Source organism: Oncorhynchus keta, chromosome 6 (assembly GCF_023373465.1).
Source record: "Oncorhynchus keta strain PuntledgeMale-10-30-2019 chromosome 6, Oket_V2, whole genome shotgun sequence".
NCBI lineage: Eukaryota > Metazoa > Chordata > Actinopteri > Salmoniformes > Salmonidae > Oncorhynchus > Oncorhynchus keta.
In genome coordinates this window covers 1040890-1067910 of record NC_068426.1, presented here as the reverse complement: position 1 = coordinate 1067910, position 27021 = coordinate 1040890, and the positions used below count along the sequence as shown (strand labels likewise).

Below are 27021 nucleotides of genomic sequence, written 5' to 3'. Positions count from 1 at the left end.
CAGTTGGAGGAGGCAGGTGGCAGCGGGAGGAACCAGGTGGCAGCAGGAGGAACCAGGTGGCAGCAGGAGGAGGCAGGTGGCAGCAGCAGGAGGCAGGTGGCAGCGGGAGGAACCAGGTGGCAGCAGGAGGAACCAGGTGGCTGGCAGCAGGAGGAGGCAGGTGGCAGCAGGAGGAACCAGGTGGCAGTTGGAGGATGGCAGCGGGAGGAACCAGGTGGCAGCGGGAGGAACCAGGTGGCAGCAGGAGGAGGCAGGTGGCAGTGGCAGCAGGAGGAGGCAGGTGGCAGCGGGAGGAGGCAGGTGGCAGTGGGAGGAACCAGGTGGCAGCAGGAGGCAAGGTGGCAGCGGGAGGAACCAGGTGGCAGCAGGAGGAGCAGGTGGCAGCAGGAGGAACCAGGTGGCAGCAGGAGGAACCAGGTGGCAGCAGGAGGAGCAGGTGGCAGCAGGAGGAAGGTGGCAGCAGGAGGAGCAGGTGGCAGCAGGAGGAACCAGGTGGCAGCAGGAGGAAAGGTGGCCTGGTGGCAAGGAGGAGCAGGTGGCAGCAGGAGGAGGCAGGTGGCAGCAGGAGGAACCAGGTGGCAGCAGGAGGAGCAGGTGGCAGCAGGAGGAACCAGGTGGCAGCAGGAGGAGCAGGTGGCAGCAGGAGGAACCAGGTGGCAGCAGGAGGAACCAGGTGGCAGCAGGAGGAGCAGGTGGCAGCAGGAGGAACCAGGTGGCAGCAGGAGGAGCAGGTGGCAGCAGGAGGAGCAGGTGGCAGCAGGAGGAGGCAGGTGGCAGCAGCAGGAGGCAGGTGGCAGCGGGAGGAACCAGGTGGCAGCAGGAGGAACCAGGTGGCAGTTGGAGGAGGCAGGTGGCAGCAGGAGGAACCAGGTGGCAGCAGGAGGAGGCAGGTGGCAGCTAAAACCAGGTGGCAATGAGTAGGTGGCAGTTGGAGGAGGCAGGTGGCAAAACCAGGTGGCAGCAGGAATGAGTAGGGAGGAGGCAGGTGGCAGCTAAAAGGTGGCCCTGGCAAGGAGGAACCAGGTGGCAGCAGGAGGAGGCAGGTGGCAGCGGGAGGAACCAGGTGGCCAGGAAGGCAGGTGGCAGCAGGAGGAGTTCTAAAACCCTTGAATGAGTAGGAGTTCAGTAAAACCAGGTGGCAGCGGGAGGAACCAGGTGGCAGCGGGATGGCAGCAGGAGGAACCAGGTGGCAGTTGGAGGAGGCAGGTCTAAAACCAGGTGGCAGTTGAGGAGGCAGGTGGCAGTAGGTGTTCAGCAGGAGGAACCAGGTGGCAGTGGAAACAGGTGAGTAGGAACCAGGTGGCAGCAGGAGGAGGCAGGTGGCAGCAGGAGGAACCAGGTAAAAACCAGGTGGCAGCGGGAATGAGTAGGTGTTCTAAAACCAGGTGGCAGCGGGGAGGCAGGTTGGAATGAGTAGGTGTTCTAAAACTTGGGTAGCCTGGAATGAGTCTTAGGTGTTCTAAAACCCTGGAATGAGTAGGTGTTCTAAAACCGTGGGTAGCCTTGAGTCTTGGGTAGCCTTGGTGTTCTAAAACCCCAAGTCTGGAATGAGTAGGATGTAAAATGTTCTTCTAAAGACATCAACACTTGATTGAATGAGTTTTGATGTCTTCACTATGTTCTGTAAAAAATAGTAAAAAATGAAAAACCCTTGAATGAAGGTGTTCTAAAACCCTTGAATGAGTAGGTGTTCTAAAACCCTTGAATGAGTAGGTGTTCTAAACCCTTGAATGAGTAGGTGTTCTAAAACCCTTGAATGAGTAGGTGTTCTAAAACCCTGGAATGAGTAGGTGTTCTAAAACCCTTGAATGAGTAGGTGTTCTAAAACCCTGAATGAGTAGGTGTTCTAAAACCCTTGAATGAGTAGGTGTTCTAAAACCCTTGAATGAGTAGGTGTTCTAAAACCCTTGAATGAGTAGGTGTTCTAAAACCCTTGAATGAGTAGGTGTTCTAAAACCCTTGAATGAGTAGGTGTTCTAAAACCCTTGAATGAGTAGGTGTTCTAAAACCCTGAATGAGTAGGTGTTCTAAAACCCTTGAATGAGTAGGTGTTCTAAAACCCTTGAATGAGTAGGTGTTCTAAAACCCTTGAATGAGTAGGTGTTCTAAAACCCTTGAATGAGTAGGTGTTCTAAACCCTTGAATGAGTAGGTGTTCTAAAACCCTTTGAGTAGGTGTTCTAAAACCCTTGAATGAGTAGGTGTTCTAAAACCCTTGAATGAGTAGGTGTTCTAAAACCCTTGAATGAGTAGGTGTTCTAAAACCCCATTGAATGAGCCTTGTGTTCTAAACCCTTGAATGAGTAATCACCCTAAAACTGGAATGGCCGTGTGGTGTTCTTCAATTGTCCTGGAACTGGCCTTGGTCTTGACCTTCTTCAAAACCCAACAACTGGTTGGCCCCTGTTATTCTTCAATTGTCCTGGAACTGGCCTTGGTCTTGACCTCTGAGGTAATCACCCAACAACTGGTTGGCCCCTGTGGTATTCTTCATATTGTTCTGGAACTGGCCTTGAATGAGGTAATCACCTAAAACTGGAATGGCCCCTGTGGTATTCTTCAGGTTGTCCTGGAACTGGCCTTGGTCCCGAACCCTTGGTAATCACCCAACAACTGGTTGGCCCCTGTGGTATTCTTCAGATTGTCCTGGAACTGGCCTTGGTCCTAAAACCTCTCTTCAGGTAATCAAAACCCAACAACTGGTTGGCCCCTGTGGTATTCTTCATATTGTCCTGGAAACCCTTGGTCCCGAATGAGTTCAGGTAATCACCCAACAACTGGTTGGCCCCTGTGGTATTCTTCATATTGTCCTGGAACTGGCCTTGGTCCCGACCTCTCTTCAGGTAATCACCCAACAACTGGTTGGCCCCTGTGGTATTCTTCATATTGTCCTGGAACTGGCCTTGGTCCTGACCTCTCTTCAGGTAATCACCCAACAACTGGTTGGCCCCTGTGGTATTCTTCATATTGTCCTGGAACTGGCCTTGGTCCCGACCTCTCTTCAGGTAATCACCCAACAACTGGTTGGCCCCTGTGGTATTCTTCAGATTGTCCTGGAACTGGCCTTGGTCCTGACCTCTCTTCAGGTAATCACCCAACAACTGGTTGGCCCCTGTGGTATTCTTCATATTGTCCTGGAACTGGCCTTGGTCCCGACCTCTCTTCAGGTAATCACCCAACAACTGGTTGGCCCCTGTGGTATTCTTCATATTGTCCTGGAACTGGCCTTGGTCCTGACCTCTCTTCAGGTAATCACCCAACAACTGGTTGGCCCCTGTGGTATTCTTCATATTGTCCTGGAACTGGCCTTGGTCCTGACCTCTCTTCAGGTAATCACCCAACAACTGGTTGGCCCCTGTGGTATTCTTCATATTGTCCTGGAACTGGCCTTGGTCCCGACCTCTCTTCAGGTAATCACCCAACAACTGGTTGGCCCCTGTGGTATTCTTCAGATTGTCCTGGAACTGGCCTTGGTCCCGACCTCTCTTCAGGTAATCACCCAACAACTGGTTGGCCCCTGTGGTATTCTTCATATTGTCCTGGAACTGGCCTTGGTCCTGACCTCTCTCAGGTAATCACCCAACAACTGGTTGGCCCCTGTGGTATTCTTCAGATTGTCCTGGAACTGGCCTTGGTCCCGACCTCTCTTCAGGTAATCACCCAACAACTGGTTGGCCCCTGTGGTATTCTTCATATTGTCCTGGAACTGGCCTTGGTCCTGACCTCTCTTCAGGTAATCACCCAACAACTGGTTGGCCCCTGTGGTATTCTTCAGATTGTCCTGGAACTGGCCTTGGTCCCGACCTCTCTTCAGGTAATCACCCAACAACTGGTTGGCCCCTGTGGTATTCTTCAGATTGTCCTGGAACTGGCCTTGGTCCCGACCTCTCTTCAGGTAATCACCCAACAACTGGTTGGCCCCTGTGGTATTCTTCAGATTGTCCTGGAACTGGCCTTGGTCCCCCTCTCTTCAGGTAATCACCCAACAACTGGTTGGCCCCTGTGGTATTCTTCATATTGTCCTGGAACTGGCCTTGGTCCCGACCTCTCTTCAGGTAATCACCCAACAACTGGTTGGCCCCTGTGGTATTCTTCATATTGTCCTGGAACTGGCCTTGGTCCTGACCTCTCTTCAGGTAATCACCCAACAACTGGTTGGCCCCTGTGGTATTCTTCAGATTGTCCTGGAACTGGCCTTGGTCCCGACCTCTCTTCAGGTAATCACCCAACAACTGGTTGGCCCTGTACAGAGAAGAGGCAAAAAACTATCCCTAATACGCTTGGAAATTGTGGACTTCACAAACCGTACATGTGAGCTAAACTCTCCTTCATTTACCAAAATAACTAGAATTCTCTGAAACTATGGTTGCATCTGAAATGTTAACTTATCATTAATCTTATACGGCTTTTGACGAGACCATTGAGCGCTTACATTTTTTAATTATATTTTCTTCATATGAAAAAAATGTATTATTTTTGTATATTTTTTACACGGTAGAAAAATCCACCGAAATTCAATCAAGTTTACAACATTCCTGGTACATCTTTTATATTACCGAGAATATTCCTACCTAGGCATGCCCCTCTCCTCCAACGTGCGGCCGTGTGCGGGTCCAATCCCCGGTACATCCCTCACAGACCGGTTTCCCATTGGCTCCGTGACAAAGCTCTGGTGCTTTTGAGAAGTGGTGGGGGTCCTGTAGGGAGATAAAGAGAGACATCTGTAAAAACTACACTGAAGTCCACAAAAAATATACCTTCACTTGGTATAATATTGGTCGGTGGCAGGAATGATCTTTAAACTTTATTTTTGAACTTTTATAAATCATTGTATCATTTCCCATTCTTAAGTCTGGATCAATCTGGACCCTTTCTTTCAAAAAATTATCTGCCGAAATTGTTGCAACCCCTACTACTAGCCTGTTCAACCTCTCTTTCGTGTCGTCTGAGATTCCCAAAGATTGGAAAGCAACTTCGGTCATCCCCCTCTTCAAAGGGGAGGACACTCTTGACCCAAACTGCTACAGACCTACGTATATCTATCCTACCCTGCCTTTCTAAGGTTTTCGAAAGCCAAGTCAACAAACAGATTACCGACCATTTCGAATACCGCCATACTTTCTCCACTATACAATCTGGTTTCAGAGCTGGTCATGGGTGCACCTCAGCCATGCTCAAGGTCCTAAATGATATCTTAACCGCCATCGATAAGAAACAATACTGTGCAGCCGTATTCATTGACCTGGCCAAGGCCTTCGACTCTGTCAATCACCACATCCTCATCGGCAGACTCGATAGCCTTGGTTTCTCAAATGATTGCCTCGCCTGGTTCACCAACTATTTCTCTGATAGAGTTCAGTGTGTCAAATCGGAGGGTCTGCTGTCCGGACCTCTGGCAGTCTCTATGGGGGTGCCACAGGGTTCAATTCTTGGACCGACTCTCTTCTCTGTATACATCAATGATGTCGCTCTTGCTGCTGGTGAGTCTCTGATCCACCTCTACGCAGACGACACCATTCTGTATACTTCTGGCCCTTCTTTGGACACTATGTTAACTAACCTCCAGACGAGCTTCAATGCCATACAACTCTCCTTCCGTGGCCTCCAATTGCTCTTAAATACAAGTAAAACTAAATGCATGCTCTTCAACCGATCGCTGCCTGCACCTGCCCGCCCGTCCAACATCACTACTCTGGACGGTTCTGTCTTAGAATATGTGAACAACTACAAATACCTAGGTGTCTTGTTAGACTGTAAACTCTCCTTCCAGACCCACATCAAACATCTCCAATCCAAAGTTAAATCTAGAATTGGCTTCCTATTTTGCAACAAAGCCTCCTTCACTCATGCTGCCAAACATACCCTCATAAAACTGACCATCCTACTGATCCTTGACTTCAGTGATGTCATCTATAAAATAGCCTCCAATACCTTACTCAATAAATTGGATGCAGTCTGTCACAGTGCCATCCGTTTTGTCACCAAAGCCCCAGCGTAGCCTAGTGGTTAGAGCGTTAGAGCGTTGGACTAGGGTGGTGTAGGGTGGTGTGTGTAGGGTGGTGTGTGGTGTGTGTAGGGTGGTGTGTGTAGGGTGGTGTGTGTGCAGGGTGGTATGTGTAGGGTGGTGTGTGTGTGTGTGTGTGCAGGGTGGTGTTTGTGCAGGGTGGTGTGTGTGTAGCGTGGTGTGTGTGTAGGGTGGTGTGTGTAGGATGGTGTGTGTAGTGTGTGTGTGTGTGCAGGGTGGTCTTTGTGCCTTCAGGCTGGTGTGAGTGTGTCCTGCTCTTAGTGATGTTTAGGAGGTGAGAGCAACTCAGAGATGATGGCCGAATAATTATGAACTTCATGGAGAAAGTTGAAAACCCATCTGAACAGCTGGCTAGGAACAATACCTTTTCTCTCTCTCTCTCTCTCTCTCTCTCAATTCAATTCAATTCAATTCAATTCAAGGGCTTTATTGGCATGGGAAACATGTGTTAACATTGCCAAAGCAAGTGAGGTAGATAATATATTAAGTGAATATATAAAGTGAAATAAACAATAAAAATTAACAGTAAACATTACACATACAGAAGTTTCAAAACAATAAAGACATTACAAATGTCATATTATATATACAGTGTTTTAACGATGTACAAATGGTAAAGGACACAAGATAAAATAAATAAGCATAAATATGGGTTGTATTTACAATGGTGTTTGTTCTTCACTGGTTGCCCTTTTCTCGTGGCAACAGGTCACAAATCTTGCTGCTGTGATGGCACACTGTGATGTCACCCTGTAGATATGGGAGTTTATCAAAATTGGATTTGTTTTCAAATTCTTTGTGGATCTGTGTAATCTGAGGGAAATATGTCTCTCTAATATGGTCATACATTGGACAGGAGGTTAGGAAGTGCAGCTCAGTTTCCACCTCATTTTGTGGGCAGTGAGCACATAGCCTGTCTTGAGAGCCATGTCTGCCTACGGCGGCCTTTCTCAATAGCAAGGCTATGCTCACTGAATCTGTACATAGTCAAAGCTTTCCTTAAGTTTGGGTCAGTCACAGTGGTCAGGTATTCTGCCACTGTGTACTCTCTGTTTAGGGTCAGTCACAGTGGTCAGGTATTCTGTCACTGTGTACTCTCTGTTTAGGGTCAGTCACAGTGGTCAGGTATTCTGTCACTGTGTACTCTCTGTTTAGGGTCAGTCACAGTGGTCAGGTATTCTGTCACTGTGTACTGTTTAGTACACAGTGGTCAGGTATTCTGTTTCTGTTTAGGTATTCTGCCACTGTGTACTCTCTGGGGTCAGTCACAGTGGTCAGGTATTCTGCCACTGTGTACTCTCTGTGTCAGTCACAGTGGTCAGGTATTCTGCCACTGTGTACTCTGTTTAGGGTCAGTCACAGTGGTCAGGTATTCTGCCACTGTGTACTCTCTGTTTAGGGTCACAGTCAGTCACAGTGGTCAGGTATTCTGCCACTGTGTACTCTCTGTTTAGGGTCAGTCACAGTGGTCAGGTATTCTGCCACTGTGTACTCTCTGTTTAGGGTCAGTCACAGTGGTCAGGTATTCTGCCGCTGTGTACTCTCTGTGTTAGGGTCAGTCACAGTGGTCAGGTATTCTGCCACTGTGTACACTGTGGTCTCTCTGTTTAGGGTCAGTCACAGTGGTCAGGTATTCTGCCACTGTGTACTCTCTGTTTAGGGTCAGTCACAGTGGTCAGGTATTCTGCCACTGTGTACTCTCTGTTTAGGGTCAGTCACAGTGGTCAGGTATTCTGTCACTGTGTACTCTCTGTTTAGGGTCAGTCACAGTGGTCAGGTATTCTGCCGCTGTTACTCTGGGGTCAGTCACAGTGGTCAGGTATTCTGCCACTGCTGTGTTCTCTCTGCTGTTTAGGGTCAGTCACAGTGGTCAGGTATTCTGCCACTGTGTTCTCTCTGTTTAGGGTCAGTCACAGTGGTCAGGTATTCTGCCACTGTGTTCTCTCTGTGTAGGGTCAGTCACAGTGGTCAGGTATTCTGCCGCTGTGTACTCTCTGTTTAAGGCCAAATAGCATTATAGTTTGCTCTGATTTTTTGTTCATTCTTTCCAATGTGTCAAGTAATTATCTTTTTGTTTTCTCATGATTTGGTTGGGTCTAATTGTGCTGCTGTCCTGGGGCTCTGTAGGGTCTGTTTGTGTTTGTGAACAGAGCCCCAGGAACAGCTTGCTTAGGGGACTCTTCTCCAGGTTCATCTCTCTGTAGGTGATGGCTTTGTTGTGGAAGGTTTGGGAATCGCTTCCTTTTAAGTGGTTATAGAATTTAACGGCACTTTTCTGGATTTTGATAATTAGTGGGTATCGGCCTAATTGCTCTGCATGCATTATTTGGTGTTCTACGTTGTACACGGAGGATATTTTTGCAGAATTCTGCGTGCAGAGTCTCAATTTGGTGTTTGTCCCATTTTGTGAAGTCTTGGTTGGTGAGCGGACCCCAGACCTCACAACCATAAAGGGCAATGGGCTCTATGACTGATTCAAGTATTTTTAGCCAAATCCTAATTGATATGTTGAAATTTATGTTATTTTTGATAGCATAGAAAGGCGTAGACTCAGGTTTTCTGGGTCTCTATGTTTTTGGTTGGACAGGTTTCTCAATTTCTTTCTTAGATTTTTGCATTCTTCATCAAACCATTTGTCATTATTGTTAATTTTCTAGATTTGATAGGGAAGCTGAGAGGTCAAATATACTGTTAAGATTTTCTACTGCCAAGTTTCTCTGTCTCTCTGTCTCCCTCTCTTGCTCTCTGTCTCTCTCTCTCTCTGTCTCTCTGTCTCTCTGTCTCTCTCTTTCTCTTTCTTTCTCACTCAATTCAATTCAATTCAAGGGGCTTTATTGGCATGGGAAACATGTGTTAACATCGCCAAAGCAAGTGCGGTAGATAATATACAAAAGTGAAATAAACAATAAAAATTAACAGTAAACATTACACATTCAGAAATTTCAAAACAATAAAGACATTACAAATGTCATATTATACATATATATATATATAGTGTTGAACAATGTACAAATGGTTAAAGAACACAAGGGAAAATAAATAAGCATAAATATGAGTTTTATTCTCTCTCTCTCTCTCTCTCTCTCTCTCTCTCTCTCTCTCTCTCTCTCTCTCTCTCTCTCTGTGTCTCTCCCTCTCTCTGTCTCTCTCTCTCTCTTTCTCTCTGTCTCTCTCTCTGTCTCTCTCTCTCTCTCTCTCTCTCTCTCTCTCTCTCTCTCTCTCTCTGTCTCTCTCTCTCTCTCTCTCTCTCTCTCTCTATCTCTATCTCTCTCTCTCTGTCTCTCTCTCTCTGTCTCTCTCTCTCTCTCTCTCTGTCTCTCTCTCTCTCTCTCTCTATCTCTGTCTCTCTTTCTCTCTCTCTCTCTCTCTCTCTCTCTCTCTCTCTCTCTCTCTCTGTCTCTCTCTGTCTCTCTCTCTCTCTCTCTCTCTGTCTCTCTCTATCTCTATCTCTCTCTCTCTCTCTCTCTCTCTCTCTCTCTCTCTCTCTCTCTCTCTCTCTCTCTCTGTCTCTCTTTCTCTCTCTCTCTATCTCTATCTCTGTCTCTCTCTCTCTCTCTCTCTCTCTCTCTCTCTCTCTCTCTCTCTATCTCTGTCTCTCTTCTCTGTCTCTCTCTATCTCTATCTCTCTCTCTCTCTCTCTCTCTCTCTCTCTCTCTCTCTCTCTCTCTCTCTCTCTCTCTCTCTCTCTCTCTCTATCCCTCCTCCTCTCTCCCCTCCATATCCTAAATTCCCTCCCATGTCAGGTAGCCACATCCACTCACCCTTACCAGACCCCAAGCTTTTAACAGTTATTTACAACCACTCCTGTCTCTGTCCCTCTGTGATTGTGATTGTATGTGTGATTGTGTGTGTGTGTGTGTGTGAGAGAGAGTCTTTCAGAAGCCATTTTCTACCACTCCCATCTCAGCAGCTCTGTGTCTGTCTCTGACCTTGTGCTCTGTCTGGGGAAAAATGCATGCTATACTGTGAGCTGAAGGGGCAATACACACACACAAGGAAGCTGTGTGTGTGTGTGTGTGTGTGTGTGTGTGTGTGTGTGTGTGTGTGTGTGTGTGTGTGTGTGTGTGTGTGTGTGTGTGTGTGTGTGTGTGTGTGTGTGTGTGTGTGTGTGTGTGTGTGTGTGTGTGTGTGTGTGCATTCTGTCAGAACAACTTTAGGTTAGGACTTTTATTCAGAATAGGTGTGTCCAGACTTTTGACTGAAAACCACTGGACTAGACTAGAGATCCAGCTGTATCTGACTGAAAACCACTAGACTAGACTAGAGATCCAGCTGTAATTCAATTCAATTCAATTCAAGGGCTTTATTGGCATGGGAAACATGTGTTAACATTGCCAAAGCAAGTGAGGTAGACAACATACAAAGTGAATATATAAAGTGAAAAACAACAAAAATTAACAGTAAACATTACACATAAAACTGGATCTCAGGAGCGCGTATAGTCTGGTGCGTATTCGGAAGGGAGACAGTGGAAAACCGCATTTAGTACTACATACTATGAGTACCTCGTCATGCCGTATGGATTAAAGAATGCTCCAGCCGTTTTCCAATCCTTTGTAGATAGATTCTCAGGGACCTGTGCGGGCAGGGAGTGGTTGTTTATATCGATGACATTATGATCTACTACTACACAATGTGTCTCTGGTGCGCAAAGTGCTTGGAAGACTGCTGGACACAATGTCAAGGCTGAAAATGTTCTCTAAATAAAATAATGGATGACCGCATTAGGTTGTATTTACAATGGTGTTTGTTTTGCACTGGTACCCTTTATCCGGGGTTTTGGCCAGATAGGTCCCAAATCACTGCTGGGGGGGCTGTGATGGTCACACTGGCGGAATTTCACCAAGTTGAGTATCCGGATCCCTCTCTAGCATTCATAGTGGAGGTGGACGCGTCCGAGGCTGGGGTGGGTGCCGTGCTTCACAGCGCTTACGCCACAAAACTCCGCCCCTGCGCTTTCTTCTCAAGGAAGCTCAGCCCAGCGGAGCGTAACTGTGATGACCGGGAGTTGCTAGCGGTGGTTAGAGCTCTGAAGGTGTGGAGACACTGGCTTGAGGGGGCTAAGCACCCTTTTCTCATCTGGACCGACCACCAGAATCTGGAGTATATTCGGGCTGAAAACCACTTAACCCACTCAGGCAAGGTGGGCCATCTTCAGCTTCCGGTTTACTTTGTCTTATAACCACTCCCAGACGTAGACTGAGAGACTGTCCAGCTGTATCGACACCGAGGATGGGTCCACCAACCTAGATCCTTCCCGCCTCTAAGCTGGTAGCACCAGTGGTATGGGAGGTGGACTCAGACATGAAAACCCGCCCCTCCTCCCAGTGTCCAGCGGGGCGACTACGTGCCGCTTGATGTTCGAGATTCAGGCTCACGTCCTGCCCTCCTCGACCCTGGGAACCACTGGGAGCTTCAGGGGAGGTATTGGTGGCCTACGTTGGTGGCCTACGTTGGTTAGATCCAGTCTCCTCTTGCTCAGTGTGCGCTCAGAAAGGCTCACTAGGCACCTTCCTAGAGGAAGCTAGAGATCCAGCCATGGTCACATCTGTCCACCTGAAAACCATCTTCCGCCGTCTCAGGGGAACACCGACTAGTGATTGTGGATCGGTTTTCTAGTCCTGCCGTCTCCTCCCGACTGCCCGAAAACCCTACAGCCCTGCAGACTGCGGAGAGATTTACCATGTCTTTACTACGGGGTGCCGGAGGACATGAAAACGTCTCGGGTATGGAGCGTTCATGGAACGAGGGGGTCTCTGCTGCCTGACCTCCGGTTATCACCCCGAGAGTAATGGGCAGGTGGAGAGATTGAACCAGGAGGTGGGTAGGTTTCTGCGGTCGATCCAGGATCGGCCAGGGGAGTGGGCACGAAATTCCCTGGGCTGAAATGGCTCAGAACTCACTACGCCACTCCTCTACTAACGTGTCCCCTTTTCAGTGTGTGTTGGGATACCAGCCGGTCCTGGCACCATGGCATCCGAGCCAGACCGAGGCTCCTGCGGTGGAGGAATGGGCAGCGCTCCAAGGAGACCTGGAGGGCCGTCCAGGAATCTCACAGCGAGTGGACGGCAGAAGAGGAGTGCCACCGCAGTGATGTTGTACCGGGGGACAGGGTCTGGCTCTCGACCAAACCTACCTCTCCGCTTGCCCTGCCGGAAGCTGGGTCCGCAGTGTGTAGGGCCCTTTAAAGTCCTGAGGAGAATAAAAGGTGTGTTATCGATTACAACTCCCTTCCTATTATCGTATTAACCCCTCGTTTCATGTGTCTCTCCTCAGGCCGGTGGTAGCTGGTCCCCTGCAGGACAGTTAAACAGGTACCGGAGGTCCCTCCCCCCTCTGGACATCGAGGGGACCCCGCGTACACGGTCCGGGCCATTCTGGACCAAGACGCCGGGTGAGGGCCTGCAGGACCTCGTGGACTGGGAGGGGTACGGTCCGGAGGAGAGGTGCTGGGTACCGGTGAGGGACATCTTGGATCCATCCATGTTGAGGGATTTCCACGCCTCCATCCGGATTGCACCTCGTCCTCCGGGGGCGACATGTCCGCTGCGGGATTGAGTCTGTCACGAATCCGACCGAACCCCTTCCCGGGCGATTCAAGCGGTCGTCATCACCGGCCTATTAGCTCCACTGATTGTTTTTCCTCTCCCTCCTTGTATGTTTAGTGGTAGCACCTGTTCATGTGTAATCAGTTAATTAGTTTGTCTTTATTAGACAGCCGGCCCGCCTGGTTGTTGTGCATTATTTCAGTGTAACCTTCGGCTCTGTTGTAGAGGTACGTGTTAGTGCCTGGTCGTTACTTTTCCGTTGTACATTCTCATTCCCTGTGTTTGGGGCCGTTACTATTGTTACTATTGTGAGCACCCTGTGGTCATGGCTCTACATCAAAGACGCACCATTATCCCAGAAACCCTGGTTTGACCCACTCCAATGTTACAACATACAACAGTTTCAAAACAGTAAAGATTACAAATGTCATATTATATATATATATATATATATATACCACACACTCTCTCATATATACACAATGTACAAATAATTAAAGGACACAAGATAAAATAAATAAGCATAAATATGGGTTGTATTTACAATGGTGTTTGTTCTTCACTGGTTGCCCTTTTCTCGTGGCAACAGGTCACAAATCTTGCTGCTGTGATGGCACACTGTGGAATTTCACCCAGTAGATATGGGAGTTTTTCAAAATTGGATATGTTTTCGAATTCTTTGTGGATCTGTGTGATCTGGGGGAAATATGTCTCTCTAATATGGTCATACATTGTATCTGACTGAAAACCACTAGACTAGACTAGAGATCCAGCTGTATCTGACTGAAAACCACTAGACTAGACTAGAGATCCAGCTGTATCTGACTGAAAACCACTAGACTAGACTAGAGATCCAGCTGTATCTGACTGAAAACCACTAGACTAGACTAGAGATCCAGCTGTATCTGACTGAAAACCACTAGACTAGACTAGAGATCCAGCTGTATCTGACTGAAAACCACTAGACTAGACTAGAGATCCAGCTGTATCTGTCGACAGAGCAACTTTAGGCCTCAAATGTCCTACTACCAGACAAAGGTTTTGGACACACCTACTCATTCAAGACCAGACGACACGGCAGCCGATGTGAGCTTTAAACAGGTCAACATTCACGAAGCCAAAGGGACCAGACGGATAACCAGGACGTGTACTCCGGGCGCTGACTAACTGGCAGGTGTCTTCACTGATATTTTCAACATGTCCCTGATTGAGTCTGTAATACCAACATGATTCAAGCAGACCACCATAGTCCCTGTGACCAAGAACACAAAGGCAACCTGCCTACAAGACTACAGACCCGTAGCACTCACGTCCGTATCCATGAAGGGCTTTGAAAGGCTGGTCATGGCTCACATCAACACCATTATCCCAGAAACCCTGGACCCACTCCAATTTTGCATACCACCCAAACAGATGATGCAATCGCTATTGCACCACACACTCTCTCACACCTGGACAAAAGGAACACCTATGTAACAATTGTATTGAGAGACTACAGCTCAGCGTGTCCACATCACCAACAAACTAACGTGGTCCAAACACACCAAGACAGTTGTGAAGAGGGCATGACAAAGCGTATTCCCCCTCAGGAGACTGAAAAGATTTGTCATGGGTCCTCAGATCCTCAAAAGGTTCTACAGCTGCACCATTGAGAGCACTGGTTGCATCACTGCCTGGTATGGCAACTGCTCGGCTTCCGACCGCAAGGCACTACAGAGGGTAGTGTGAATGGCCCAGTACATCACTGGGGCCAAGCTTCCTGCCATCCAGGACTTCTATACCAGGAGGTGTCAGAGGAAGGCCCTAAACATTGTCAAAGACTCCAGCCACCCTGGTCATAGACTGTTCTCTCTACTACCGCACGGCAAGCGGTACCGGAGCGTCAAGTCTAGGTCCAAAAGGCTTCGAAACAGCTTCTACCCCCAAGCCATAAGACTCCTGAACAGCCAATCAAATGGCTACCCAAACTATATACATTTAGCCCCCCGCTTTTCCACTGCTGCTACTCTCTGTATTGTCTATGCATAGTCACTTTAATAACTGTACCAACATGTGCATATTACCTCAACTTACCGGTGCCCCCGCACCTTGACTCTGTACTGGTACCCCCTGTATAGAGCCTCCACATTGACTCTGTACTGGTACCCCCTGTATAGAGCCTCCACATTGACTCTGTACTGGTTCCCCCTGTATAGAGCCTCCACATTGACTCTGTACCGTAATACCCTGTATATAACCTCCACATTGACTCTGTACCGGTACCCCCTGTATATAGCCTCCACATTGACTCTGTACTGGTTCCCTCTGTATAGAGCCTCCACATTGACTCTGTACCGTAATACCCTGTATATAACCTCCACATTGACTCTGTACCGTAATACCCTGTATATAGCCTCCACATTGACTCTGTACCGTAACACCCTGTATATAGCCTCCACATTGACTCTGTACTGTAACACCCTGTATATAGCCTCCACATTGACTCTGTACCGTAACACCCTGTATATAGCCTCCACATTGACTCTGTACCGGTACCCCCTGTATATAGCCTCCACATTGACTCTGTACCGTAACACCCTGTATATAGCCTCCACATTGACTCTGTACTGTAACACCCTGTATATAACCTCCACATTGACTCTGTACTGTAACACCCTGTATATAGCCTCCACATTGACTCTGTACTGGTTCCCCCTGTATATAGCCTCCACATTGACTCTGTACCGTAATACCCTGTATATAGCCTCCACATTGACTCTGTACCGTAATACCCTGTATATAGCCTCGCTATTGTTATTTTACTGCTGCTCTTTAATTATGTGTTACTTCTCTTTCTTATTTTAGTATTAGTTAGTATGGTCAGTAAGCATTTCCGTGTCGTGACTTTGGCTATGCCAGACTAAGTGATATGACATGCTATTCTATAAAATAATTTATCTGTAATTCATATTACCTGATTGAGCTAATCATGTAAATGTAATTAACTAGAGAGTCGGGCATTGCGAAAGAATATTTATATTCCAAATAAACTCTTAAAGACCTCGTAATATTTTTCATCAATAGCAGTCAATATCAATCATCCTCTTAATTCAGTCTCATCTGAAAGTTGTACATTCTTGGTTATCTGCAAGAACCCTGGCTAACAAGTTGAATCATCGATACAAAATTGGGTTTAAATATTTATTTACTAAATACCTAACTAATCACACAGAATTACACATACACATAATTAAATCATAACTTGATTACAAATGACGTCATAAAGGAAAACATCCCTGGCGGGCGGAACAGATATGACAGCTTGTTACACAAAAGAAAAGGGGCTGGGTTTGAGTGAAAGAGCAGGAAGACTGAGGAACAAAGGGCGAAGCTGTGCTATCGTAAATACAATATCTTATGCATTCTAAATTACCGCCCATTTGGAAAAGGAAAATGCAATAAATATTTACTCTGAGCTGCGCTTCAGTAGGTTGGTGGTAGATGGAAGGCCGTGTTGCCAAACCGAGTTCTCTGTCCTTTGAAGAATGTCTCTTGTGGTCAATTGGATACATTGTAGTAACGTCGTTGTGTGATAGATGGGATACTCTGTCTGTTCCTTCCTAACCCTCGTTTGCAGCTGCTGTTGCTAACTCAACGGCTAGGAGGTATCACTTCTGATGAGAATGTCCTCAGATGACAACCGAACTGGCATCATATTCATTAAGTACCACCGCATATGTTCAGTTGGTCGGATTAATATAGTTAATTTCCCCTCACATTCTGATGTTCCCAGAATCTCTATGTTAACCAAGGGGTTTTCAAATGTAACATCAGTAGGGTAGAGAGAGGAAAAAGGGGGGAAGAGGTATTTATGACTGTCATAAACCTACCCCCCCCAGGCCAACGTCATGACATATGTGTAGGGGTGTCTGTGTGTGTGTGTGTGTGCATGCGTGCATGTGTGTGTGTGTGTGTGTGTGTGTGTGTGTGTGTGTGTGTGTGCACCTTTTTGACACACACACCATTATCCAGTTGTTGCATTAGAACTCATATATGAATATTGCCAAGCTGGGGGTTCAAAGGCTTTACCAAAGGCTGGAATAACTGTGTAGTACGTGCTACTGTTCATTAAGAACTTCCTTGATCAACCTTGAAATGGAACTGTGGGAAGTTACCGAGGGAGTAGAGGGATTCCTTTACGTCGCATCATGCATCCAGCAGCTCAGTTATTAAAGGCAATTGTCCAACAATTCTTCCCTAGTGGTTAGAGTGGAGGGGCGGCAGGTAGCCTAGTGGTTAGAGTGGAGGGGCGGCAGGTAGCCTAGTGGTTAGAGTGTAGGGGCGGCAGGTAGCCTAGTGGTTAGAGTGTAGGGGCGGCAGGTAGCCTAGTGGTTAGAGTGGAGGGGCGGCAGGTAGCCTAGTGGTTAGAGTGTAGGGGCGGCAGGTAGCCTAGTGGTTAGAGTGGAGGGGCGGCAGGTAGCCTAGTGGTTAGAGTGGAGGGGCGGCAGGTAGCCTAGTGGTTAGAGTGTAGGGGCGGCAGGTAGCCTAGTGGTTAGAGTGTAGGGGCGGCAGGTAGCGTAGTGGTTAGAGTGGAGGGGCGGCAGGTAGCCTAGTGGTTAGAGTGGAGGGGCGGCAGGTAGCCTAGTGGTTAGAGTGGAGGGGCGGCAGGTAGCCTAGTGGTTAGAGTGGAGGGGCGGCAGGTAGCCTAGTGGTTAGAGTGTAGGGGCGGCAGGTAGCCTAGTGGTTAGAGTGGAGGGGCGGCAGGCAGCCTAGTGGTTAGAGTGGAGGGGCGGCAGGTAGCCTAGTGGTTAGAGTGGAGGGGCGGCAGGTAGCCTAGTGGTTAGAGTGGAGGGGCGGCAGGTAGCCTAGTGGTTAGAGTGGAGGGGCGGCAGGTAGCCTAGTGGTTAGAGTGTAGGGGCGGCAGGTAGCCTAGTGGTTAGAGTGGAGGGGCGGGAGGCAGCCTAGTGGTTAGAGTGGAGGGGCGGCAGGTAGCCTAGTGGTTAGAGTGGAGGGGCGGCAGGCAGCCTAGTGGTTAGAGTGGAGGGGCGGCAGGCAGCCTAGTGGTTAGAGTGGAGGGGAGGCAGGTAGCCTAGTGGTTAGAGTGGAGGGGCGTCAGGTAGCCTAGTGGTTAGACTGGAGGGGCGGCAGGTAGCCTAGTGGTTAGAGTGGAGGGGCGGCAGGCAGCCTAGTGGTTAGAGTGTAGGGGCGGCAGGTAGCCTAGTGGTTAGAGTGTAGGGGAAGCAGGTAGCCTAGTGGTTAGAGTGGAGGGGCGGCAGGTATATGTCTCTATTGACCCCAGGAAGAGGATATATGTCTCTATTGACCACAGGAAGAGGATATATGTCTCTATTGACCCCAGGAAGAGGATATATGTCTCTATTGACCCCAGGAAGAGGATATATGTCTCTATTGACCCCAGGAAGAGGATATATGTCTCTATTGACCCCAGGAAGAGGATAAATGCCTATATTGACCCCAGGAAGAGGATATATGTCTATATTGACCCCAGGAAGAGGATATATGTCTATATTGACCCCAGGAAGAGGATATATGTCTATATTGACCCCAGGAGAGGATATATGTCGCTATTGACCCCAGGAAGAGGATATATGTCTATATTGACCCCAGGAAGAGGATATATGTCTATATTGACCCCAGGAGAGGATATATGTCGCTATTGACCCCAGGAAGAGGATATATGTCTATATTGACCCCAGGAAGAGAATATATGTCTCTATTGACCCCAGGAGAGGATATATGTCTATATTGACCCCATGATGAGGATATATGTCTATATTGACCCCAGGAAGAGGATATATGTCTATGTCTATATTGACCCCTGGAAGAGGATATGTGTCTATATTGACCTCTGGAAGAGGATATGTGTCTATATTGACCCCTGGAACAGGAAGTGTGTCTATATTGACCCCTGGAAGAGGATGTTTGTCTATATTGACCCCAGGAAGAGGATATATGTCTATATTGACCCCAGGAAGAGGATATATGTCTATATTGACCCCAGGAAGAGGATATATGTCTATGTCTATATTGACCCCAGGAAGAGGATATATGTCTATATTGACTCCTGGAAGAGGATATGTGTCTATATTGACCCCAGGATGAGGATATGTGTCTATATTGACCCCTGGAAGAGGAAGTGTGTCTATATTGACCCCTGGAAGAGGATATGTGTCTATATTGACCTATTGACCCTTGGAAGAGGATATGTGTCTTTATTGACCCCTGGAAGAGGAAGTGTGTCTATATTGACCCCTGGAAGAGGATATGTGTCTATATTGACCTATTGACCCCTGGAAGAGGATATGTGTCTATACTGATCACTGGAAGAGGATGTGTGTCTATATTGACCCCTGGAAGAGGATTTGTGTCTATACTGACCCCTGGAAGAGGATGTGGGTCTATATTGACCCCTGGAAGAGGATATGTGTCTATACTGACCCCTGGAAGAGGACGTGTGTCTATATTGACCCCTGGAAGAGGATATGTGTCTATACTGACCCCTGGAAGAGGACGTGTGTCTATATTGACCCCAGTGAGGAAGATGGTTAGAGTGGACCAAACATCTCCAAGGATCACAGGTGGAGAAATGCAGACGTTCGTTGGGTCTTGGGGTCAGAAAAGTCTCCAAAACTATGATCAGACGCCATCTGCATAACCACAAGTTGTTTAGGAGGGTCGTCATAAAAAAAGCCTTACATGTAATCAAACAACAAACTCAATTTGCCAAACGTTACTGGAACTTTCAATGGGACCGGGTTCTGTGGTCAGATGAGACCAATATAGAGTTTCAATGGGACCGGGTTCTATGGTCAGATTAGACTAATATAGAGTTTCAATGGGACCGGGTTCTATGGTCAGATTAGACTAATATAGAGTTTCAATGGGACCGGGTTCTGTGGTCAGATTAGACTAATATAGAGTTTCAATGGGACCGGGTTCTATGGTCAGATTAGACTAATATAGAGTTTCAATGGGACCGGGTTCTGTGGTCAGATTAGACTAATATAGAGTTTCAATGGGACCGGGTTCTATGGTCAGATGAGACCAATATAGAGTTTCAATGGGACCGGGTTCTGTGGTCAGATTAGACTAATATAGAGTTTCAATGGGACCGGGTTCTATGGTCAGATTAGACTAATATAGAGTTTCAATGGGACCGGGTTCTGTGGTCAGATTAGACTAATATAGAGTTTCAATGGGACCGGGTTCTATGGTCAGATGAGACCCATATAGAGTTTCAATGGGACCGGGTTCTGTGGTCAGATTAGACTAATATAGAGTTTCAATGGGACCGGGTTCTATGGTCAGATTAGACTAATATAGAGTTTCAATGGGACCGGGTTCTGTGGTCAGATTAGACTAATATAGAGTTTCAATGGGACCGGGTTCTATGGTCAGATGAGACTAATATAGAGTTTCAATGGGACCGGGTTCTATGGTCAGATTAGACTAATATAGAGTTTCAATGGGACCGGGTTCTATGGTCAGATTAGACTAATATAGAGTTTCAATGGGACCGGGTTCTATGGTCAGATTAGACTAATATAGAGTTTCAATGGGACCGGGTTCTATGGTCAGATGAGACTAATATAGAGTTTCAATGGGACCGGGTTCTATGGTCAGATGAGACTAATATAGAGTTTCAATGGGACTGGGTTCTATGGTCAGATGAGACCAATATAGAGTTTCAATGGGAACGGGTTCTATGCTCAGATGAGACTAATATAGAGTTTCAATGGGACCAGGTTCTATGGTCAGATTAGACCAATATAGAGTTTCAATGGGACCGGGTTCTATGGTCAGATTAGACTAATATAGAGTTTCAATGGGACTGGGTTCTATGGTCAGATGAGACCAATATAGAGTTTCAATGGGACCAGGTTCTATGGTCAGATTAGACTAATATAGAGTTTCAATGGGAGGAATAGTCTCAGATGCCTTGCCATGTGTTCCCCTCCTCATTACGCATTATAGGAGTAGAATCAGAGCCATGTGTTCCCCTCCTCATTACGCATTATAGGAGTAGAATCAGAGCCATGTGTCCCCCTCCTCATTACGCATTATAGGAGTAGAATCAGAGCCATGTGTTCCCCTCCTCATTACGCATTATAGGAGTAGAATCAGAGCCATCCTCATTACGCATTATAGGAGTAGAATCAGAGCCATGTGTTCCCATCCTCATTACGCATTATAGGAGTAGAATCAGAGCCATGTGTTCCCCTCCTCATTACGCATTATAGGAGTAGAATCAGAGCCATGTGTTCCCCTCCTCATTACGCATTATAGGAGTAGAATCAGAGCCATGTGTTCCCCTCCTCATTACGCATTATAGGAGTAGAATCAGAGCCATGTGTTCTCATCCTCATTACGCATTATAGGAGTAGAATCAGAGCCATGTGTTCCCCTCCTCATTACGCATTATAGGAGTAGAATCAGAGCCATGTGTTCCCCTCCTCATTACGCATTATAGGAGTAGAATCAGAGCCATGTGTTCCCCTCCTCATTACGCATTATAGGAGTAGAATCAGAGCCATGTGTTCCCCTCCTCATTACGCATTATAGGAGTAGAATCAGAGCTGTTAGATTGGCAAAGGGAAGTAGCACAAAGTACATACAGTATATTTGAGAAAAATATTTGTTTAATGATGTGAAAAAAAATCTTTCAATAATTTTTCTTCAATTGAAGGTGTAGATTATTGTTAATATTTTGAATGAAAGACCAAGAGGATAAACAATCATTTAAAAAAAAATCAATTGCCCATTTTGCTCATATATACCCAGGGTGCCAATATTAGTGGAGGGCACTGTATATTTTGCTCATATATACCCAGGGTGCCAATATTAGTGGAGGGCACTGTATAATTTGCTCATATATACCCAGGGTGCCAATATTAGTGGAGGGCACTGTATATTTTGCTCATATATTTTTCCCAGGGTGCCAATATTTTGTGGAGGGCACTGTATATTTTGCTCATATATACCCAGGGTGCCAATATTAGTGGAGGGCACTGTATATTTTGCTCATATATACCCAGGGTGCCAATATTAGTGGAGGGCACTGTATATTTTGCTCATATATACCCAGGGTGCCAATATTAGTGGAGGGCACTGTATATTTTGCTCATATATACCCAGGGTGCCAATATTAGTGGAGGGCACTGTATATTTTGCTCATATATACCCAGGGTGCCAATATTAGTGGAGGGCACTGTATATTTTGCTCATATATACCCAGGGTGCCAATATTAGTGGAGGGCACTGTATATTTTGCTCATATATACCCAGGGTGCCAATATTAGTGGAGGGCACTGTATATTTTGCTCATATATACCCAGGGTGCCAATATTAGTGGAGGGCACTGTATATTTTGCTCATATATACCCAGGGTGCCAATATTAGTGGAGGGCACTGTATATTTTGCTCATATATACCCAGGGTGCCAATATTAGTGGAGGGCACTGTATATTTTGCTCATATATACCCAGGGTGCCAATATTAGTGGAGGGCACTGTATATTTTGCTCATATATACCCAGGGTGCCAATATTAGTGGAGGGCACTGTATATTTTGCTCATATATACCCAGGGTGCCAATATTAGTGGAGGGCACTGTATATTTTGCTCATATATACCCAGGGTGCCAATATTAGTGGAGGGCACTGTATATTTTGCTCATATATACCCAGGGTGCCAATATTAGTGGAGGGCACTGTATATTTTGCTCATATATACCCAGGGTGCCAATATTAGTGGAGGGCACTGTATATTTTGCTCATATATACCCAGGGTGCCAATATTAGTGGAGGGCACTGTATATTTTGCTCATATATACCCAGGGTGCCAATATTAGTGGAGGGCACTGTATATTTTGCTCATATATACCCAGGGTGCCAATATTAGTGGAGGGCACTGTATATTTTGCTCATATATACCCAGGGTGCCAATATTAGTGGAGGGCACTGTATATTTTGCTCATATATACCCAGGGTGCCAATATTAGTGGAGGGCACTGTATATTTTGCTCATATATACCCAGGGTGCCAATATTAGTGGAGGGCACTGTATATTTTGTATTTTTTCAAGCCAGTTAAGAACAAATTCTTAGTTTCAATGACAGCCTAGGAGCAGTGGGTTAACTGCTACGTTCAGGGGCAGAACGACAGATTTTTATCTTGTCAGCTCGGGGGACCTCACCTTGCAACACTTTCAGTTATTAGTCCAACTCTAACCACTAGACTACCTGCCGCCCCTACACTCTAACCACTAGGCTACCTGCCTCCCATCCACTCTAACCTCTAGACTACCTGCCGCCCCTCCACTCTAACCTCTAGGCTACCTGCCGCCCCTCCACTCTAACCTCTAGACTACCTGCCGCCCCTCCACTCTAACCTCTAGGCTACCTGCCGCCCCTCCACTCTAACCACTAGGCTACCTGCCGCCCCTCCACTCTAACCACTAGGCTACCTGCCGCCCCTCCACTCTAACCACTAGGCTACCTGCCGCCCCTCCACTCTAACCACTAGGCTGCCTGCCGCCCTCCACTCTAACCACTAGGCTACCTGCCGCCCCTCCACTCTAACCACTAGGCTGCCTGCCGCCCCTCCACTCTAACCACTAGGCTACCTCCCGCCCTCCACTCTAACCACTATGCTACCTGCCGCCCTCCACTCTAACCACTAGGCTACCTGCCGCCCCTCCACTCTAACCACTAGGCTACCTGCCGCCCTCCGCTCTAACCACTAGGCTACCTGCCGCCCCTCCACTCTAACCACTAGGCTACCTGCCGCCCCCACCACTCTAACCACTAGGCTACCTGCCGCCCCTCCACTCTAACCACTAGGCTACCAGCCGCCCCTCGACTCTAACCACTAGGCTACCTGCCGCCCCTCCACTCTAACCACTAGGCTACCTGCCGCCTCTACTCCCTAACCACTAGGCTACCTGCCGCCCCTCCACTCTAACCACTATGCTACCTGCCGCCCCTCACTCTAACCACTAGGCTACCTGCCGCCCCTCCACTCTTACCACTAGTCTACCTCCCACCCCTACACTCTAACCACTAGGCTACCTGCCGCCCCTCCACTTTAACCACTAGGCTACCTGCCGCCCCTCCACTCTAACCACTAGGCTACCTGCCGCCCCTCCACTCTAACCACTAGGCTACCTGCCGCCCCTCCACTCTAACCACTAGGCTACCTGCCACCCCTCCACTCTAACCACTAGGCTACCTGCCACCCCTCCACTCTAACCACTAGGCTACCTGCCGCCTCTACACTCTAACCACTAGGCTACCTGCCGCCCCTCCCACTCTAACCACTAGGCTACCTGCCGCCCCTCCACTCTAACCACTAGGCTACCTGCCGCCCCACCACTCTAACCACTAGGCTACCTGCCACCCCTCCACTCTAACCACTAGGCTACCTGCCACCCCTCCACTCTAACCACTAGGCTACCTGCCGCCCTCCACTCTAACCACTAGGCTACCTGCCACCCCTCCACTCTAACCACTAGGCTACCTGCCGCCCCTCCACTCTAACCACTAGGCTACCTGCCGCCCCTCCACTCTAACCACTAGGCTACCTGCCGCCCCTCCACTCTAACCACTAGGCTACCTGCCGCCCCTCCACTCTAACCACTAGGCTACCTGCCGCCCCTCCACTCTAACCACTAGGCTACCAGCCGCCCCTCGACTCTAACCACTAGGCTACCAGCCGCCCCCAATGGAGAATGGAGGACGATCGCCTATATATACATCGAATTCCTGCAATTCAAGATCGTCACCTGATCAAGATGGAGAAATGTAATCAATATATCTCATAAACACTTTTGATAAACTTAGAATAGGGGATTGCTATTGTATCCAACTGAAATGTCTCCAAAAAACAAACTAGCATAATCGGGTTTAATTGGCCACATCATAGCAGTTCCTATAATAACAGTCTTCAGAGTTAAACTAATTCTCAGTCAATATTTCATTAGTAACGCCGAACAATAAATCAGGACAGAATACAGAGGTACTGTAGATAGCAACTAGAAATGTTAGATTAAGATACAATAACACAACCTAATGGAGCAGCCTGAAGGAGCAGCCTGAAGGAGCAGCCTTATGGAGCAGCCTGAAGGAGCAGCCTAACGGAGCAGCCTGAAGGAGCAGCCTGGAGGAGCAGCCTGAAGGAGCAGCCTGAAGGAGCAGCCTGAAGGAGCAGCCTAACGGAGCAGCCTGAAGGAGCAGCCTGGAGGAGCAGCCTGAAGGAGCAGCCTGAAGGAGCAGCCTGGAGGAGCAGCCTGAAGGAGCAGCCTGAAGGAGCAGCCTGAAGGAGCAGCCTAACGGAGCAGCCTGAAGGAGCAGCCTGAAGGAGCAACCTTATGGAGCAGCCTGAAGGAGCAGCCTAACGGAGCAGCCTGAAGGAGCAGCCTGGAGGAGCAGCCTGAAGGAGCAGCCTGAAGGAGCAGCCTGACGGAGCAGCCTGAAGGAGCAGCCTGGAGGAGCAGCCTGAAGGAGCAGCCTGAAGGAGCAGCCTGAAGGAGCAGCCTAACGGAGCAGCCTGAAGGAGCAGCCTGGAGGAGCAGCCTGAAGGAGCAGCCTGAAGGAACAGCCTGGAGGAGCAGCCTGGAGGAGCAACCTGAAGGAGCAGCCTAACGGAGCAGCCTGAAGGAGCAGCCTGTAGGAGCAGCCTGAAGGAGAAGCCTGAAGGAGCAGCCTGAAGGAGCAGCCTGGAGGAGCAGCCTGGAGGAGCAGCCTGGAGGAGCACACTACTTGTGACCAGAGCCCTATTGGTGGAGGGACTAACGCTAACTAAGATGCCATTTAAGATACAGACTAGATAAATACCATCAGCAGGTTCTGTATTCAGTCTGTCTGTGTTATAATTCACTATTCAAGACCTCCTCTCTTCTCTCTGTCTCATCTTAGCCCAGGGCAGAAATGTGAGTTTCTCATTATAAATACACTGTTAAGTTTGCCGCCATTGAACGCTGGAGAAAAGTGATCTCTGGAGTGCTGAATCACGCTTCACTGTCTGGCAGTCCGACGGACGAAACTGGGTTTGGCGGATGCCAGGAGAACGCTACCTGCCCCAATGCATTGTGCCAACGGTAAAGTTTGGATGAGGAGGAATAATGTTCTGGGGCTGTTTTTCATGATTCAGGCTCCTTAGTTGCAGTGAAGGGAAATCTTAACACCACAGCATAGAATGACATTCTCGACGATTCTGTTCTTCCAACTTTGTGGCAACAGTTTGGGGAAGGTCATTTCCTGTTTCAGCATGACAATGCCCCCGTGTAGAAAGCAAGGTCTATACAGAAATGGTTTGTCGATTTTGGTGTGGAAGAACTTGACTGGCCTGCACAGAGTCCTGACCTCAACCCCATCGAACACCTTTGGGATGAATTGGAACGCTGACTGCGAGGCCTAAAAGACCAACATCAGAGCATAGGATGGAGGGAGAGAGGGATATATAATCACCTCACCTCACTAATGGTCTTGTGGCTGAGTGGAAGGGAGTGGAGGGAGAGAGGGATATAAATAAAGAGAGCGAGAGAGAAAGAAGGGAAGAGAGAACGAAGGGAGGAGAGAGTCAGAGAGAAAAAAAGAAGGGAAGAGAGAAAGAAGGGAAGAGAGAGTCAGGGAGAAAAAAGAGAGAGAGAGAGGCAGAGGGAAGGAGGTGGAGAGAGAAGGAGGGCAGTAGAGAGAGTCAGGGAGGAAAAAGAGAGAGAGAGAGAAAGAAGGGAAGAGAGAGTCAGGGAGAAAAAAAGAGAGAGAGAGAAAGAAGGGAAGAGAGAAAGAAGGGAAGAGAGAGTCAGGGAGAAAAAAGAAAGAGAGAGAAAGAAGTGAAGAGAGAAAGAAGGGAAGAGAGAGTCAGGGAGAAAAAGAGAGAGAGAGAGGCAGAGGGAAGGAGGTGGAGAGAGAAGGAGGGCAGTAGAGAGAGTCAGGGAGGAAAAAGAGAGAGAGAAGAAAGAAGGGAAGAGTCAGAGAGAGAAAAAGAGAGAGAAGGAGGGCAGAGAGAGGGGGGGAAGGAGAGAGAAAGAAGGAGGGCAGGAGAGAGAGAGAGGGGGAAGGAGGTAGAGAGAGAAGGAGGGCAGTAGAGAGAGTCAGGGAGGAAAGAGAGAGAGAGAGAGAAAGAAGGGAAGAGAGAGTCAGAGAGGAAAAAGAGAGAGAAGGAGGGCAGTAGAGAGAGAGAGAGGGGGAAGGAGGTAGAGAAAGAAGGAGGGCAGTAGAGAGAGAGAGAGGGGGAAGGAGGTAGAGAGAAGGAGGGCAGTAGAGAGAGAGAGAGAGAGAGAGAGAGAGAGAGAGAGAGAGAGAGAGAGAGAGAGAGAGAGAGGAAGGAGGTAATGAGAGAGAAGGAGGGCAGTAGAGAGAGTGGGAGGGCGGTAAAAATTGAGTGAGAGAGGGAGGGAGGTAGAGCAGAGTAAGAGAGAGATTACATACTTTACCCATAACACTTCATAAT

General features: G+C 48.0%; 1 long non-coding RNA gene across 1 annotated transcript; it reads left to right on the top strand.

Moving 5' to 3' along the window:
* Nucleotides 1-1665: 1665 nt before the first annotated feature.
* LOC127930839 (uncharacterized) lies at nucleotides 1666-2261 on the top strand. The gene is made up of 4 exons (XR_008139591.1): nucleotides 1666-1764; nucleotides 1842-1997; nucleotides 2049-2151; nucleotides 2201-2261. It is a non-coding gene; the product is annotated as an uncharacterized LOC127930839 (long non-coding RNA).
* The last annotated feature ends 24760 nt before the right edge of the window (nucleotides 2262-27021 follow it).